At 44.1% G+C, this 19595-nt stretch overlaps 1 long non-coding RNA gene across 1 annotated transcript in view; it reads left to right on the top strand.

The window, feature by feature from the left end:
• LOC143804350 (uncharacterized) overlaps nt 1-19595 on the top strand; it is a 57731-nt gene that overhangs the window by 9469 nt on the left and 28667 nt on the right. Inside the window, exons 2-3 of the long non-coding RNA XR_013221013.1 lie at nt 14768-14895; nt 18513-18633. This is a non-coding gene — a long non-coding RNA (uncharacterized LOC143804350). The remainder of the gene's footprint in view (nt 1-14767; nt 14896-18512; nt 18634-19595) is intronic.

Here is a 19595-nt window from a genome sequence, read left to right as displayed (position 1 = left end):
AGACTTTAAGTCCATCTAGTTCAACCCATAGCCTAGCATGCCCTAACATGTTGATCCAGGGGAAGGCAAAAAAAACCCATGTGGTAAGAGTAAGCTCCATCATGGGGAAAAAAATTCCTTCCCGACCCCACATACGGCAATCAGACTAGTTCCCTGGATCAACGCCTTCTCAAGGAATCTAATATATATACCCTGTAATATTATACTTTTCCAGAAAGGTATCCAGTCCCCTCTTAAATTGAAGCAATGAGTCACTCATTACAACATCATACGGCAGAGAGTTCCATAGTCTCACTGCTCTTACAGTAAAGAATCCGCGTCTGTTATTATGCTTAAACCTTCTTTCCTCAAGACGTAGAGGATGCCCCCTTGTCCCTGTCTCAGGTCTATGATTAAAAAGATCATCAAAAAGGTCTTTGTACTGTCCCCTCATATATTTATACATTAACATAAGATCACCCCTTAGCCTTCGTTTTTCCAAACTAAATAGCCCCAAGTGTAATAACCCATCTTGGTATTGCAGACCCCCCAGTCCTCTAATAACCTTGGTCGCTCTTCTCTGCACCCGCTCTAGTTCAGCTATGTCTTTCTTATACACCGGAGACCAGAACTGTGCACAGTATTCTAAGTGTGGTCGCACTAGTGACTTGTATAGAGGTAAAATTATGTTCTCCTCTTGAGCATCTATGCCTCTTTTAATGCATCCCATTATTTTATTTGCCTTTGTAGCAGCTGCCTGACACTGGCCACTGAATATGAGTTTGTCATCCACCCATACACCCAGGTCTTTTTCATTGACGGTTTTGCCCAGAGTTTTAGAATTAAGCACATAGTTATACATCTTATTACTTCTACCCAAGTGCATGACCTTACATTTATCCCCATTAAAGCTCATTTGCCATTTATCAGCCCAAGCTTCTAGCTTACATGAATCATCCTGTAATATAAAATTGTCCTCCCCTGTATTGATTACCCTGCAGAGTTTAGTGTCATTTGCAAATATTGAAATTCTACTCTGAATGCCCCCTACAAGGTCATTAATAAATATGTTAAAAAGAAGAGGGCGCAATACTGACCCCTGTGGTACCCCACTACTAACCGTGACCCAGTCCGAGTGTGCTCCATTAATAACCACCCTTTGTTTCCTATCCCTGAGTCAACTCTCAACCCACTTGCACATATTTTCCCCTATCCCCATTATTCTCATTTTATGTATCAACCTTTTGTGTGGCACCGTATCAAAAGCTTTTGAAAAGTCCATATACACTACATCTACTGGGTTCCCTTGGTCCAGACCGGAACTTACCTCTTCATAGAAGCTGATCAAATTAGTCTGACATGATCGGTCCCTAGTAAACCCGTGCTGATACTGGGTCATGAGGTTATTCCTCTTCAGATACTCCAGTATAGCATCCCTTAGAATGCCCTCCAGGATTTTACCCACAGTAGAGGTTAAGCTTACTGGCCTATAATTTCCGAGTTCAGTTTTTGTCCCCTTTTTGAATATTGGCACCACATTTGCTATACGCCAGTCCTGTGGTACAGACCCTGTTATTATGGACTCTTTAAAGATTAAAAATAATGGTCTATCAATGACTGTACTTAATTCCTGCAGTACTCGGGGGTGTATCCCATCCGGGCCCGGAGATTTGTCAATTTTTGTGATTTTTAGACGCCGCTGTACTTCCTGCTGGGTTAAGCAGGTAACATTAAATTGGGAATTATTATCACTAGTCATATTGGCTGCCATGGGATTTTCTTTTGTAAATACTGATGAAAAAAAGTCATTTAGCATATTGGCTTTTTTCTCATCCTCATCCACCATTTCACCCAGACTATTTTTAAGGGGGCCAACACTATCATTTTTTTAGTTTCTTACTATTTATGTAGTTAAAGAATATTTTGGGGTTATTTTTGCTCTCTCTAGCAATGAGTCTCTCTGTCTCAATCTTTGCTGCCTTGATTTGCTTTTTACATAATTTATTTAATTTTTTGTATTTATTTAATGCCTCCTCACTACCTACTTCCTTTAATTCTCTAAATGCTTTCTTTTTGTCCCTTATTGCGCCCCTTACAGCTCTATTTAGCCATATTGGTTTCCTCCTATTTCTGGTATGTTTATTCCCATACGGTATATACTGTGCACAGGTCCTATCCAGGATGCTAATAAATGTCTCCCATTTTCTTTGTGTACTTTTATGTCTCAGGATATCATCCCAGTTAATTGCACCAAGATCCTCTCTCATCCGTTGGAAATTTGCCCTCCTGAAGTTTAGTGTCCTTGTCACCCCTCTACTACACATCTTATTAAAGGAGACATGAAAACTTATTATTTTGTGATCACTATTCCCCAAGTGACCCCCAACCCTTATATTTGATATGCGGTCTGGCCTGTTGGTTAATATTAGGTCTAGCAGTGCCCCCCTTCTTGTTGGGTCCTGAACCAGTTGTGAAAGGTAATTGTCTCTCATAGTTGTCAAAAACCGATTACCTTTACTGGAACTGCAGGTTTCTGTTCCCCAATCTATTTCAGGGTAGTTGAAGTCCCCCATAATAATGACTTCTCCTTGAGTCGCAGCTTCATCTATTTGCTTTACAAGGATATTCTCCATTGCTTCCATTATTTTTGGAGATTTATAACAAACCCCTATCAGTAATTTATTATTTTTTCCCCCTCCCCTTATCTCCACCCACAGGGACTCTACATTTTCATTAGATTCACCTATATTATCACGCAGGATGGGTTTTAAGGTCGATTTTACAAACAGACACACCCCACCCCCTCGCTTATCTGTACGGTCATTTCTGAAAAGGCTATAGCCCTGCAAGTTAACAGCCCAGTCATGGCTCTCATCCAGCCATGTTTCAGATATCCCCACCATGTCATAATTATGTTCCAACAACATTAGTTCTAATTCGTCCATTTTGTTGGCGAGGCTTCTGGCATTAGTATACATGCACTTGATGTTCCTCTCTGTACCTCTATTCTTTCTTAAATTACTAACTGTTCTAACCCCACCCCCCATGCCACCGCCACCCCCAACTTCCTTATTTGTGCCCAGGTCTCTATCTGCACTATCTTCCCCACCTATAAAATGAATACCCTCCCCCCCATTCCCTAGTTTAAACACTCCTCCAACCTTCTAACCATTTTCTCCCCCCGCACAACTGCACCTTCCCTATTGAGGTGCAGCCCATCCCTAGCGTAGAGCCTGTAGCCAACTGAGAAGTTGGCCCAGTTCTGCAGGAACCCAAACCCCTCCTTCCTACACCAATTCTTGAGCCACTTATTAACCTCCCTAATCTCCCGTTGCCTCTCTGGCGTGGCACGTGGTACAGGCAGTATTTCAGAAAATACCACGTTGGAGGTCCTTGCTTTCAGCTTGCAGCCTAATTCCCTGAAATCATCTTTAAGGACCTTCCACCTACCTCTAACTTTGTCATTTGTGCCAATGTGCACCATGACCGCTGGGTCCTCACCAGCCCCTCCCAGTAATCTGTCCACCCGATCAGCGATGTGTCGGACTCGAGCGCCAGGTAGGCAGCACACTGTTCGACGATCCCTGTCTTTGTGACAGCTTGCCCTATCTGTTCCCCTAATAATTGAGTCCCCCACTACCAGCACCTGTCTGGCCTGCCCTGCTCTCCTATTTCTCTCCTTACTGGAGCAGTCACTCCTCCGGCTTTCAGAGGACATGCCTGGCTGCAGCAGTGCTACCCCTGTACTGGCACCCCCCTCATCCGCCAACTTAGCAAACTTATTGGGGTGCGCCAGATCAGGACTAGCCTCCCTGGCACTCTTCCCTCTACCCCGCTTTCTGAATGTCACCCAGCTACCTACTTCACTGTCCTGCAGCTCCATCCTACCATCCCCCTCCTCATCTATCCCATTGAGCGTCTGCTCTGTGAGCAGAAGACTCCTCTCCATATTGTCTATGGATCTCAGTGTTGCCAGCTGCACATTTAGATCCAGTATCTGGGTTTCCAAATGCACAACGTGCTCACATCTCGCACAGCAGTATGCACCCTCGACCGGCTGATCAAGGACTGCATACATGTGGCAGTGTGGGTTAATAAACTTCTTGAATGTGGTTTTGAGCACCTTGAGTGGTGCAGTTTTCAGAATGGTGTCACATTTGGGTATTGTCTGCCATATAGACCCCTCAAAGTGACTTCAAATGTGAGGTGTTCCCTAAAAAAAAATGGTTTTGTAAATTTTGTTGTAAAAATGAGAAATTGCTGGTCAACTTTTAACCCTTATAACTTCCTAGAAAAAAAAAATTTTGTTTCCAAAATTGTACTGATGTAAAGTAGACATGTGGGAAATGTTATTTATTAACTATTTTGTGTCACATAACTCTCTCGTTTAACAGAATAAAAATTCAAAATTTGAAAATTGTGAAATTTTCGCCAAATTTCTGTTTTTTTCACAAATAAACGCAAGTTATATCGAAGAAATGTTACCACTACCATGAAGTACAATATGTCACGAGAAAACATTGTCAGAATCGCCAAGATCCGTTGAAGCGTTTCGGAGTTATAACCTCATAAAGGGACAGTGGTCAGAAATGTAAAAATCGGCCCGGTCATTAACGTGCAAACCACCCTTGGGGGTAAAGGGGTTAAAGATTAATTTTTAAATTCCTATACACTGTACCACAATGTTGCAGTTGACGAGTCCTTGATGAGTTTCAAGTGCTGTCTGTCATTCTGTCGATTCTGCCCCAAGTGAGCCAAAGACGGTATACAAAATGTGTGAGGGTACACTTGCACCTTTGTAATTTTTAACATCAAGGATCACACGTACACCAACAATTATACTAATTCCCCCCTATATAAATCCCTCCATGGTGCAAATGCAGGGGCCTAGGGGACAGTCCGAAACAAATGAGTTGGTTTTCCGTCTCTGTGTCAAGAGCAGAGGTGTCAAACTGCATTCCTCGAGGGCCGCCAACAGGTCATGTTTTCAGGATTTCCTTAGCATTCCACATGGTGCTGAAATCATTCTGTGCAGGTGATTAAATTATCACCTGTGCAATACAAGGAAATCCTGAAAACATGACCTGTTGGCGGCCCACGAGGAATGCAGTTTGACACCTCTGGTCTAGAGGTTTGGAGAAGGGGGTGTTATTCTCACTTGATAGCGATCAACTTCTTGCAGTGAAGTGGAATGACAGGGTAGATATCTACATGCTGACCACACTGCATGCGGACACCACTGTGACGGCCAGTGATAGGGGCCAGGGATGAGCAAAAACCGGTCTGCATCACAATTATAATAAATTTATGGGTGACGGTGACCTGTCACACCAGGTGCTTCACCTGTGTCTGGTGAAGCAAAAGACCAGGGCCTGAAATAAAAGGCTAGCAATCTACCTCATCTAGATTGCTACGTATAAGGCAATGTGCACACGTCAGGATTTCTTGCAGAAATTTCCTGAACAAAACCGGACATTTTCTGCCAGAAATCCGCATGTGTTTTTTGCGGATTTTTCCGGAGGTTCCCAATGCAATAATATAGTGGGAAATCCACAAAAAATCTGCAAAATTAATGAACATGCTGCGTTTTTTACCGCAATGCGTTTTTTTCGTGGAACAAAAATTGCGGAATGCATTCTAAATGATGGGATGCATATGTATGCGTTTTTATAGCGAAAAATCCGGAACGTGTGCACACAGCCTAACAGTTTTGTTGTGTACAAAAAGTCACAAGGAGCACTCCCTTTTCTCCAGTTCCAGGATAAAGTTGTCGAGTGTCTCCTATTTGACTCATTTACACAGGAGGCAGTCTTCTTCGAGTTAGAGGATGTCCGGAGTCTATGAGATCAACTTTTTATTTGCCCCGTCCTTGCCACTCCTGCCCAAAACCGTCCCCCAAAAAGATGCCAGACTTGTAGGAAGCAAGTTGAAGGAATGATTCCCGATATTATTGCCCTATGTTCCCATCTCAACCAGGCCTTTGTATCTACCCATTTTGAGATCTACCACACAAATTTCCATTATTAATTTGATATAACATTCAAATTTATACTTTGTTTAGTGAGTCCCAGCAGAGAGGAATTTTTATTGGACAAGTAAAAATAATATTGTTGTCAGTAAAACACGTTACCCTATTTCACAGTTCCAGGACTTGATCACTCACAAACTATTATTCACACAAATTCTCATCCACATGCCCACGTCTTTATACTCCACAATGTGGACCCCACAAATGTTCTTGAAAAGTCAGGTCATCTGACAATTCCAGGAGTTGATTACCGAATATACTTGAGTATAAACCTAGATTTTCAGCCCATTTTTTTTAAGGCTGAAAATGCCCCTCTCGGCTTATACTCAAGTCATTGTCCCAGGGGGTCGGCAGGGGATTGGGAGCAGCAGGAGTGGCAGCTGTCACATCACATTCACCTGCTCCCGGCACGGTCTCTGTGCCTCCCTGCTTCTCAAATTCAGCGCTTCCTGTGTTCAGCGGTCACGTGGTACCACTCATTAAAGTAATGAATATGGACGCAACTCCACTCCCATAGGCGTGGAGCGCATATTCATTACTTTAATGAGCGGTACCATGTGACCACTGAACACAGGAACAAGCTGCTGGCGCGCACCGGAGACCATCGGAGAAGCAGGGAAGTGCAGAGACCGCACCAGGAGGGTGAGTATAACGGGGAGGGTGAGCCACCGCTGGGCTCTGTCTTCCGCATCCTCTGGCCGTGATGTTCAGGTCAGAGGGCGCGGTGACGTGTTTAGTGCGCGTCATCTACCTGAACAGTCACTGCAGAGAGCCGGAAGACACAGCAGCGGTGGAACGGGGACAGGTGAATATCGCAAGTGCCGGGGACCTGAGCCAGCGGCAACTCCTGCACCTGGCACCCATAGCACGCCGATGTCTCCACCTGCTCAGAACACCAGCACCTGGCTCCCAGCGAAGAGAGGTGAGTATGTAATTTTTTTTTTAATCGCAGCAGCAGCATACGGGGCATATTATTCCATGGAGCATCTTATGAGGCCATCAACCTTTATGGAGCAGCATATGGGGCATATTCTATGGAGCATCTTATGGAGCCATCAACCATTATGGAGCAGCATATGGGGCATATTATTCTATGGAGCATCTTGTGGGGCCATCATTAACCTTTTATGCAGCATTATATGGGGCATATTATAATATCGAGATTCTTATTGGGCCATTATTAACCTTTGTGCAGCATTATATGGGGCATATTTTTCGTATGGAGCATTTTATGGGGCCCATCATGAACTTTATGGAGCGTATATTGAATGGAGCATCTTATGGGGCCCGTCATGAACTGTATGGAGCATCTTATGGGGCCCATCATGAACTGTATGGAGAATTATATGGGGCTCCTGATTCAATATGGATATTCAAAAACATTTAACCTACTGATGTCTCAATTAATTTTACTTTTATTGGTATCTATTTTTATTTTTGCCAGTAGCTGCTGCATTTCCCACCCTAGGCTTATATTCGAGTCAATAAGTTTTCCCAGTTTTTTGTAGCAGAATTACATGTCTCGGCTTATACTCTAGTATATACAGTACTCACGTAAACATTTTTGACCATTTATCTTATTTTTAATGTTTTTCCTACTGTCTTTCTGCACAAAACTTTTATTTTTATTTATATTCCTTATATATTATTTATATTGGTGATACCGGCATGATTATTTTGTTGGAGGATCTCTAATGATGAGACTGTTCCGTACTGGTACACTATGGGCTTTACTGGGTTGTTCTTGCCGAACCTCCTGTACCAGACAATACTTTCAGGATTCTGCAAGGGATTGGTTGTTTTGTGAGTGCAGCGCCCCAGAGTCCTGGTCGTTGCAGTACTGATGCCCCGCCGCTAAGGGGGGGTATGGTACGTCTGATGGCACTGAAGGAATTCACCTGACCAGGTAACACTCACACTACACTTCACACTCCGGCCACCAGGGGGGGGGGTTCTATCTAGTAGGCCACTCCTCACACTCTGGTAAAACTGGGGGTTGGACAGGAAGACAGAGAGAAGTAACTGGGAAGAGCTAGAGAGAGGACCTGTCAGGGATGGGATCCTGACAGATTCCTAAGAAAAGACAAGAAGCGAGGTTTATTGTGCTGAGTGAGAAAACGGGAATACAGCAAAGAGGCGATAGGACCAGAAGGAGTCGTGCTGAAAGATCGAGGCAACATCCTTCTGAGGCGCAAACAGTCGGTGGCCGTAACGCCGAGAAAGTAAGAGACTTTAAGCATTACTTTAAACCACGGCAGGACAGCCAATTATAGGTTGGCTGTCTCACCAAAATCACCTAAGCAGACAACGGAGGCAGCTGTGGGAGAGGGGCGACTCTAGAGTCCCGGAAGAACTCCAGGCCTACCCCGTCATACGGGTGTGTCCTAACCATATCATCTGGGGGACGGAGAGAACGAACATCAGAGACAGTCAGAATCAGTTGTGAGGACTATCCTGGGGTGTTCAGCAGGGAAGGACTACAACACACAGGCGCTAGAAGGTAGACACTGATTCCCACCTGCAAAGGGAACTCCGGATGAGCCATTGGACCGGCCGGTCTCAGCCAGCCCTGTTGACAGTACTCTGGATTGGGCACCTCCAAGCCTTCAGTAAAAAGGTAAAGAGACTGCAACCTGGTGTCCTCGTTATTTACTGTGACCAGCACTGCACCGCACTACCACCACCATCCACACCTTTCATTGGGCGCCCCTCAGCAGGGTCACGGACCGGGTCTAGCCACCGTGACAACCCCAGAGCAGAGACTCAGAGGCCCGGTACCGGGTACCCCTCGGCCCTGCGGCAGTGGGGGCGCTACAATTTGGCGTCACGAACAGGATCTACTTAAGCCTGAAGGATCAGGTCATGTGTGCCTTGGAACTGTGATTTATTATACTTGGACTGTGACTTATTGCAAAGACTGTGGACTGCCACTTGCCGCCAAAAGTTCCCGCCAAAACCGCCACCATTACAGCGCTAAGGAGAGTGCAGGAGAAGAAGAGGGGCGTGAAGTGGGCGTAAACAAGCTGAAGAGCGCGAAAGACAATGGCTGCCCAGTCTAAGTATTTCTGTCCCTTGAGGACGTGTCCGTCAGCAGCCGAGATCCGCCTCCTAATCCTTAATGGAGGGCGGAGGCAAAGAAAGCGAAACCGCCCACGGAGGAGAGAGCGGGAAAAGGATGAGGAAGAAGAAGCGAACCATGTGGAGGACGCCATGGCGAGCTGCCCGGAACCGGAGCGTGGGGTCGGAGCAGAGGACTCCCCCAGCTACCCGGAGGGACACCGTGACCAGGCCTCCACCGCTGACTTCCTGCCGGCCGGAGTGGATGAGCTCAGCGACCAACTCCTGCGGACGCAGCTGAGCACTGAGGCCGGGTGGAAGAAGACCTTCATCGGGAGCCTCACCAGACGTCTGTCGGCAGCCTCGTCTGGTCCGGAGCAAGAAAGAAGTTCCAGCGCTCCGAAGCCAGAAAGCAAGGCTCTGCCGGAAAGCGAGATGCTGCAAACGGAGATGACAACGCCGCATCGCAAGGCCCTGCAACCAGCGTTCCAGATCCCAGCGGAGACGGAGCAGATCGGCACCGGAGGGACCGCATCTGAAGCAGATATGAAGAACGACCCTGCCAGCAGAGGACTTGCTGATAGGCCCCGTCGTGGTACCCCGTCTCCCTGGGACCTATAGACTCCGGCGCCTTACACCCTGGGATCGAGCCACGGGTAGGGAGCACTTCTTAAAGGCCCTGATCTCGCCGATCACCTTGCCTAGCGAGGTCTATGCGGAGCTACGTCCGCCAGAGTGAGAGTAAACCTCGATACCACGGGAATGTATATAGTTGATTGTTGATCTTTGTGTTCTGCTGCTGCAACCCGATCAGGGTAACTCTTAAAGGGATCCCTTTGTTTACCCGGGATCCCTTCTTCTGCTTTTTGTTTTTGTTCCTGTTTTATTATTGTGGAAAAGAACTGCTGGATCATGAACACTGCATGATTACAAACTCCTTGTAAATAGTTTGCACCTTCTTAAAGGTGCCCTCTACTGGTTTTATAAAAGAAAGGACTCTTTGCGAAGAAACTGTTCCTGGAAGCAGTACCGGAGTCCTTGCTGCGTACGGACTTGCAGCTTGAGAAGTTGCACTACCTCATAGAGACTTGGTTCCTTCTTAACCCCTTCACCCCCAAGGGTGGTTTGCACGTTAATGACTGGGCCAATTTTTACAATTCTGACCACTGTCCCTTTATGAGGTTATAACTCTGGAACGCTTCAACGGATCTTGGCGATTCAGACATTGTTTTCTCATGACATATTGTACTTCATGATAGTGGTAAAATTTCTTCGATATAACTTGCGTTTATTTGTGAAAAAAACGAATATTTGGCGAAAATTTTGAAAATTTCGCAATTTTCCAACTTTGAATTTTTATGCCCTTAAATCACAGACATATGTCACGCAAAATACTTAATAAATAACATTTCCCACATGTCTACTTTACATCAGCACAATTTTGGAACCAAAATTTTTTTTTGTGACGGAGTTATAAGGGTTAAAAGTTGACCAGCAATTTCTCATTTTTACAACACCATTTTTTTTTAGTGACCACATCTCATTTGAAGTCATTTTGAGGGGTCTATATGATAGAAAATACCCAAGTGTGACACCATTCTAAAAACTGCACCCCTCAAGGTACTCAAAACCACTTTCAAAAAGTTTATTAACCCTTCAGGTGTTTCACAGGAATTTTTGGAATGTTTAAATAAAAATAAACATTTAACTTTTTTTCACACAAAATTTATTTCAGCTCCAATTTGTTTTATTTTACCAAGGGTAACAGGAGAAAATAGACCCCAAAATTTGTTGTACAATTTGTCCTGAGTACGCTGATACCCCATATGTGGGGGTAAACCACTGTTTGGGCGCATGGCAGAGCTCGGAAGGAAAGGAGCGCCATTTGACTTTTCAATGCAAAATTGACTGGAATTGAGATGGGACGCCATGTTGCATTTGGAGAGCCCCTGATGTGCCTAAACATTGAAACCCCCCACAAGTGACACCATTTTGGAAAGTAGACCCCCTAAGGATCTTATCTAGATGTGTGGTGAGCTCTTTGTCCCAACAAGTGCTTCACAGAAGTTTATAATGCAGAGCCGTAAAAATAAAAAATCATATTTTTTCACAAAAATGATCTTTTCGCCCCCAATTTTTTATTTTCCCAAGGGTAAGAGAAGAAATTGGACCCGAAAAATTGTTGTGCAATTTGTCTTGAGTACACTGATACCCCATATGTGGGTGTAAACCATTGTTTGGGCGCAGGGCAGAGCTCGGAAGGGAAGGAGCGCCATTTGACTTTTCAATGCAAAATTGACTGGAATTGAGATGGGACACCATGTTGCGTTTGGAGAGCCCCTGATGTGCCTAAACATTGAAACCCTGTACAAGTGACACCATTTTGGAAAGTAGACCCGTTAAGGAACTTATCTAGATGTGTGTTGAGCACTTTGACCCAACAAGTGCTTCACAGAAGTTTATAATGCAGAGCCGTAAAAATAAAAAATCATATTTTTTCACAAAAATGATCTTTTCGCCCCCAGTTTTGTATTTTCACAAGGGTATCAGGATAAATTGGACCCCAAAAGTTGTTGTCCAATTTGTCCTGAGTACGCTGATACCCCATATGTGGGGGGGAACCACTGTTTGGGCGCATGACAGAGCTCGGAAGGGAAGGAGCGCCATTTGGAATGCAGACTTAAATGAATTGGTCTGCAGGCGTCACGTTGCATTTGCAGAGCCCCTGATGTACCCATACAGTACAAACCCCCCACAAGTGACCCCATATCGGAAACTAGACCCCCCAAGGAACTTATCTAGATGTGTTGTGAGAACTTTGAACCCCCAAGTGTTTCACTACAGTTTACAACGCAGAGCCGTGAAAATAAAAAATCTTTTTTTTCCCACAAAACTTATTTTTTGGCCCCCAGTTTTGTATTTTCCCAAGGGTAGCAGGAGAACTTGGACCCCAAAAGATGATGTCCAATTTGTCCTGAGTACGCTGATACCCCATATGTTGGGGTAAACCCCTGTTTGGGCACACGGGAGAGCTCTGAAGGGAAGGAGCACTGTTTTCCTTTTTCAACGCAGAATTGGCTGGAATTCAGATTGGATGCCATGTCCCGTTTGGAGAGCCCCTGATGTGCCTAAACAGTGGAAACCCCCCAATTATAACTGAAACCCTAATCCAAACACACCCCTTACCCTAATCCCAACAGTAACCCTAACCACTCCTCTAACCCAGACACACCCAACCCTATTCCCAACCGTAAATGTAATCCAAACCCTAACCCTATCTTTAGCCCCAACCCTAACTGTAGCCCCAACCCTAGCCCTAACCCTAGCAATAATCCTAGCCCTATCACTAGCCGTAACACTAGCCCTAACCCTAGCCCTAACCCTAGCCCTAACCCTAGCCCCAACCCTAGCCCCAACCCTAGCCCTAGCCCTAACCCTAGCCCCAACCCTAGCCCCAACCCTAACCCTAACCCTAGCCCCAACCCTAGCCCTAACCCTTGCTTTAACCCTAGCCTTAACCCTAGCCCTAACTCTAGTCCTAACTCTAGTCCTAACTCTAGCCCTAACCCTAACCGGAAAATGGAAATAAATACATTTTTTAATTTTTTTTAGTTTTCCCTAACTAAGGGGATGATGAAGGGGGGTTTGATTTACTTTTATAGCGGGTTTTTTAGCGGATTTTTATGATTGGCAGCCGTCACACACTGAAAGACGCTTTTCATTGCAAAAAATATTTTTTGCGTTACCACATTTTGAGAGCTGTAATTTTTCCATATTTGAGTCCACAGAGTCATGTGAGATCTTGTTTTTTGTGGGACGAGTTGACGTTTTTATTGGTAACATTTTCGGACACGTGACATTTTTTGATCGCTTTTTATTCCGATTTTTGTGAGGCAGAGTGATCAAAAACCAGCTATTCATGAATTTCTTTTGGGGGAGGCGGTTATACCGTTCCGCGTTTGGTAAAATTGATAAAGCAGTTTTATTCGTCGGGTCAGTACGATTACAGCGATATCTCATTTATATCATTTTTTTATGTTTTGGCGCTTTTATACGATAAAAACTATTTTATAGAAAAAATAATTATTTTGGTATCGCTTTATTCTCAGGACTATAACTTTTTTATTTTTTTGCTGATGATGCTGTATGGCGGCTCATTTTTTGCGGGACAAGATGACGTTTTCAGCGGTACCATGGTTATTTATATCAGTCTTTTTGATCGCGTGTTATTCCACTTTTTGTTCGGCGGTATGATAATAAAGCGTTGTTTTTTGCCTCGTTTTTTTTTTTTTTTTCTTACGGTGTTTACTGAAGGGGTTAACTAGTGGGGCAGTTTTATAGGATGGGTCGTTACGGACGCGGCGATACTAAATATGTGTACTTTTATTGTTTTTTTTATTTTATTTAGCAAAAGAAATGTATTTATGGGAATAATATATATATTTTTTTTCTTTATTTAGGATATTTATTTATTTATTTTTTTTACACATGTGGGGAATTTTTTTTTAACTTTTTTACTTTGTGCCAGGGGGGGACATCACAGATCATTGATCTGGCAGTGTGCACAGCACTCTGCCAGATCTGCGATCTGCTGTGCAGGGCTGCAGGCTTACCAAGTGTCTGCTCTGAGCAGGCACTCGGTAAGCCACCTCCCTCCCTGCAGGACCCGGATGCCGCGGCCATCTTGGATCCAGGACCTGCGGCGAGAAGGGAGGTAGGAGACCCTCGGAGCAACGCGATCACATCGCGTTGCTCCGGGGGTCTCAGGGAAGCCCACAGGGAGCCCCCTCCCTGCGCGATGCTTCCCTATACCGCCGGTACACCGCGATCATGTTTGATCGCGGTGTGCCGGGGGTTAATGTGCCGGGGGCGGTCCGTGACCGCTCCTGGCACATAGTGCCGGATGTCAGCTGCGATATGCAGCTGACACCCGGCCGCGATCGGCCGCGCTCCCCCCGTGAGCGCGGCCGATCGCGTATGAAGTACTATCCCGTCGGTGGTCATACGGGCCCACCTCGACGGGATAGTACGTCAGATGTCAGGAAGGGGTTAAAGGGAACGTTCACCCATAGCACTTAAAGTATAATGATGCCTTAAAAGAAATAGTGATAATGCTTACATGTAAAGTTATATGTAGTCAGACAGTTGATAGTAAGAAATGTTTAATGATGTGTCAGAGAATGAGGACAGGAAGTGGACCCGTACGGGGTTAGTCGGTGAGTCCTCCTAGGAGCCATACAGAGATGGCTCGGTGATCCTGAACTGAGAGATGGATGATACGTTCTATACTGTGTATAGTAGCAGAAAGGCAGTAGGCCCGGGCTGAAAGGGGCGGTCCTGCAACAGAACGAGAGGCAGTAGGTCTGGGGCAGATAGACAGGCGGTCCTGCAGATGTAAAAATGGAAAATGAAGAAAAGGTTGATTAGCCTTATAATGTTTTATAAGAAGGTCTTTAGTGGATTCAGCGTGTACGTCCTTAAAGGCAACGTTAAATTATTGTTCAAAATTTTGCACTTAGTAGAATACCCGGTTGGGTAAGAAAAGTTATTTATAATATGCTATTTAAAGTATTTAACCAAGTTTGTAACGTTCAAGTGTCCTCACCTCCCATAAAGGGAAGCTCTGTTCAAATTTACTTATTGTTACTGCATTTTCAAAATTGTATGTCTTTTTGCTGACATGTATTGTTGTTTTCTTCCCAGTCCAGGAGTACTGGATTTAACCGGGGGGAGTGCAGCGCCCCAGAGTCCTGGTCGTTGCAGTACTGATGCCCCGCCGCTAAGGGGGGCTATGGTACGTCTGATGGCACTGAAGGAATTCACCTGACCAGGTAACACTCACACTACACTTCACACTCCGGCCACCAGGGGGGGGGGGTTCTATCTAGTAGGCCACTCCTCACACTCTGGTAAAACTGGGGGTTGGACAGGAAGACAGAGAGAAGTAACTGGGAAGAGCTAGAGAGAGGACCTGTCAGGGATGGGATCCTGACAGATTCCTAAGAAAGGACAAGAAGCGAGGTTTATTGTGCTGAGTGAGAAAACGGGAATACAGCAAAGAGGCGATAGGACCAGAAGGAGTCGTGCTGAAAGATCGAGGCAACATCCTTCTGAGGCACAAACAGTCGGTGGCCGTAACGCCGAGAAAGTAAAAGACTTTAAGCATTACTTTAAACCACGGCAGGACAGCCAATTATAGGTTGGCTGTCTCACCAAAATCACCTAAGCAGACAATGGAGGCAGCTGTGGGAGAGGGGCGACTCTAGAGTCCCGGAAGAACTCCAGGCCTACCCCGTCATACGGGTGCGTCCTAACCATATCATCTGGGGGACGGAGAGAACGAACATCAGAGACAGACAGAATCAGTTGTGAGGACTATCCTGGGGTGTTCAGCAGGGAAGGACTACAACACACAGGCGCTAGAAGGTAGACACTGATTCCCACCTGCAAAGGGAACTCCGGATGAGCCATTGGACCGGCCGGTCTCAGCCAGCCCTGTTGACAGTACTCTGGATTGGGCACCTCCAAGCCTTCAGTAAAAAGGTAAAGAGACTGCAACCTGGTGTCCTCGTTATTTACTGTGACCAGCACTGCACCGCACTACCACCACCATCCACACCTTTCATTGGGCGCCCCTCAGCAGGGTCACGGACCGGGTCTAGCCACCGTGACAACCCCAGAGCAGAGACTCAGAGGCCCGGTACCGGGTACCCCTCGGCCCTGCGGCAGTGGGGGCGCTACATGCACATAGCACCTCCTACCTTATCGGCAGGAGTCTGTTATCTATTGGTACATTCGTCCCGTATATAGGGATTGATGGAGCTAAACAAGCAATGTACGACCAGTCACTTTGAAAGATAAACCTGTTATTCTAGCCCTGCTGGTGTTTTTTTCATCTTTGGAATAAATTCAAGTTTTGCCACATAGCTGGCTGCATTTTCTTCCACATTTTCCCCTTAACTCCAGTACAGATTATTCTTCCTGCTACGAAAACATAATTGCATGACAACTGTTTTGTTAGCAAGACCAAGTTTTAGAATCAGCAAACGTGTTTTCCGGGACATGCCTTCCTCTGCGAGTAATAATTCCTAGAAGGATTTTCTTGTTTGCTCAGTGTCTCTGTAAGCTTTGAATGGGTCTTGGAATCCATCAATTTTACCCCAAAAACCAAATGGTGCGCCATCAGGCACAGCCGTGTGTCCAGTACTCACATTGGTGCCATATTGGATGTATTTATGAACACTAAAAAACTAATCCAACAAAATTTAAGGTGCGTTCCTCAGAACATACAAACAAAAAAAGTCATAAAAGTGACAGTAAATAGATAAATATTGTAATTTTTCAAATTTGTGTTGCCTCGACTGCATAAAAAATGGTGGTATTAAACTACTCACTACCTCCCTAGATAAATACATTTGAGGGTATAATTTACAAAAAATACATTTATGGGGGGTTTATGTTGTTCTTGAACCACACAGGTTCTGCAAATCTGACAAAGTAAAGACAAATTTGTGTTCCAAAATTCAAACTGTTCCCCTTCTGTTCCGACATGTGGGGTCCACTTTTTGGTGTTACCTCTTGCAAAAGTGAGACATTTGGGGCTAGATCAAAATTTTTGTGGAAAAAAAAGAACATTTTGAAGATGACCCCATGTTATCAAATTCTGTGTAGTACCTGTGAGTTTAAAATGCTCACTATACTGGATAAAATCCTTGAGGGATGTAGTTTCCAAAATGGGGTCTCTTGTGGGGGTATTTTGCTGTTTAGGCCTACCTTAGGGGTCCTGCAAATGTGTCTTGTCACCCGCCATCCCTTTCAGCCAAATTTGTGTTTCAAAATTCAAATATTGCTCCATCTGTATCGATCCCTGCTGTTGGTCCAAACAGAACTTATTGCCACGCTCTTAAGAAAGTGAGAAACAAACTGTGGGGTCCACTCCTTGGTGTTGCATCTTGCACAAGTGAAAAATTTGGGGAAATAGCAACGTTTTAGAGGCAAAATTGTATTACAATTTTTTTCATTCCACTTTGCATTAATTCCTGTGTGGCACCTGAAGGGTTAAAAAAACCTGCGACAGCAGTTTTGAAGTATGCTTTTTTTTAAATGGTATCACTTTTTGGGAGTTTCCAATATATACTGTAGGCCCTCAAAGTCCATTTAAATCTGAATAGGTTCCTAATAGTGAAAAGCGAGCATGCTCGAATAAGGTGTTATCCAAGCATGCTCGTGTGATAATAGAGTATCTTCGACGTACTCGAACACATTGTTCAAGTCGCCGCGGCTGCATGTCTATGAGCCGTTCAACAGCCACATACGGGGATTATATAACAGGCAATGCCTGCATATGTTGTGGCTGTCGAGACGTAACTGCGGCGACTCAAGCATAGTATTTGAGCATGCTGAAGATACTCTATAAGCACACAAGCATGTTCAGATAACACCTTATCCGAGCACGCTTGCTCATCACTAGTCCCTAAATAAACAGGTTTTGTAAAGTTGTTGAAATAATGAGAAATTGCTGCTACATTTTTAACCCCTCTAACACCCTAACAAAATAAAATGATGTTTGTAAAATGATACAGATGTAAAGTGAACATATGGGAAATGTTACAGTGATGAGCAAAATGGTAACAATGTTTTGAACTTTTGACTTTGAGGCTCCATATCTCACCATCCACTACTGCTTCCATCCAAACTACCATCATGTTATAGACAATCATCTTGGCTATCTGATACATAAATTTGAAACTATTTAACGTATGATTAGTTATGCAGATTCGTGTCAAGTAGAGATGAGCGAACATGCTGGAATAACGTATTATATGAGCATGCTCTAGTCTTATCTGAGCATCTGCTGGGTGTGCTCGTATATTATGTTAGAGTCCCTGCCACTGAATGATTTACGTCTGTTGACAGCCTCAATACCGTACATGCATGGATTGCCTGTTTGTTAGGGAATCCTCACATGTGTTCAGGCCAGTTGCAAATCATGCAGCCACAGGGACTCGAATATAATATACAAGCACGCCCAGATAAGACGTTATCCAAACACGTTCACTCATTTCTAGTGTCATGTCATTGCATTGTTACGGTTTTTCTCCTAAAATCTAAATTTTAATTTTTATTATTTTGTTCCTACTTTGTAAATCCACCCTTGGCTTTCAAGACTCCATGAGTACATCTGGGCATGTTAATTTATGTAGCGTAGACCTAGTCTTCTCTGCGAACTTTCCCTGAGTAGATCTTAGATGTGGTAACTCCGCATATTTCTAAAGACAAGTGCGTAATATAGAACGCAGCGTTTTGGATGCAGCGAAAATACGCTGTGTCCAAAACATTACTATTCCTGATTGTCGGCACTTGCCTTTACTGTGGGATGCAGCACTCTTGAAAAAGTGCAAATAACTTGTTGACAAAAATAGACTCACACTATCTGTCTTGATTTTAGAAGAATCACACATGAAGCAATCAGGAAGCCCATTATCCTCTAGTGCAGTCATATTCCAAAACTGCAATCTCATTGGAGGCCCAGAAGTACAAGGTGTTCAGTGCTAAGAGACACGGCCAAGGTAAGGAAAGATGAAAGCTGACCATGACTGAACAATGAAAAACAGTACACCTCTCTGAACGGTGTCTGGGAGGATGTCTCTCGGTTTGGTTCAAAAAGTGGATCGTCAACAGATGAAAAAATTGTCTGTTAGGGAATCCCACATATGTTGAGGCTGTCTAACATCGGCAAATCATGCAGCCACAGGGATTCGAATATAATATACGAGCACGCCCAAATACTCGGATAAGACGTTATCCAAGCACGTTCGCTCATCACTAGTGTCTATGTTGGTCAGTGATATATGTGTATATTATTTCAGAAATGTATTTGTGTACATTATAAGTTGTTTGTTTATTGTTCTCACTTTAACCCCTTAGTGACAGAGCCAATTTGGTACTTAATGACCGAGCCAATTTTTACTATTCTGACCACTGTCAATTGAAGAGGTTATAACTCTGGAACACTTTATCGGATCCCGCTGATTCTGAGAATGTTTTTTCGTGACATATTGTACTTCAAGTTAGTGGTAACATTTCTTTGATATTACTTGCGATTATTTATGAAAAAAATGGAAATATGGCGAAAATTTTTAAAATTTTGCAATTTTCAAACTTTGTATTTTTATGCCCTTAAATCAGAGAGATATGTCACGAAAAATAGTTAATAAATAACATTTCCCACATGTCTACTTTACATCAGCACAATTTTGGAAACAACATTTTTTTTTGTTAGGGAGTTATAAGGGTTAAAAGTTGACCAGCAATTTCTAATTTTTACAACACCATCTTTTTTTTAGGGACCACATCACCTTTGAAGTCATTTTGAGGGGTCTATATGATAGAAAATAACCAAGTGTGACACCATTCTAAAAACTGCACCCCTCAAGCTGCTCAAAACCACATTCAAGAAGTTTATTAACCCTTTACGTGCTTCACAGGAACTGAAACAATGTGGAAGAAAAAAATTAACATTTAACTTTTT

Source organism: Ranitomeya variabilis, chromosome 2 (genome assembly GCF_051348905.1).
Source record: "Ranitomeya variabilis isolate aRanVar5 chromosome 2, aRanVar5.hap1, whole genome shotgun sequence".
NCBI lineage: Eukaryota > Metazoa > Chordata > Amphibia > Anura > Dendrobatidae > Ranitomeya > Ranitomeya variabilis.
This window is presented reverse-complemented; position numbering and strand designations above follow the sequence as displayed.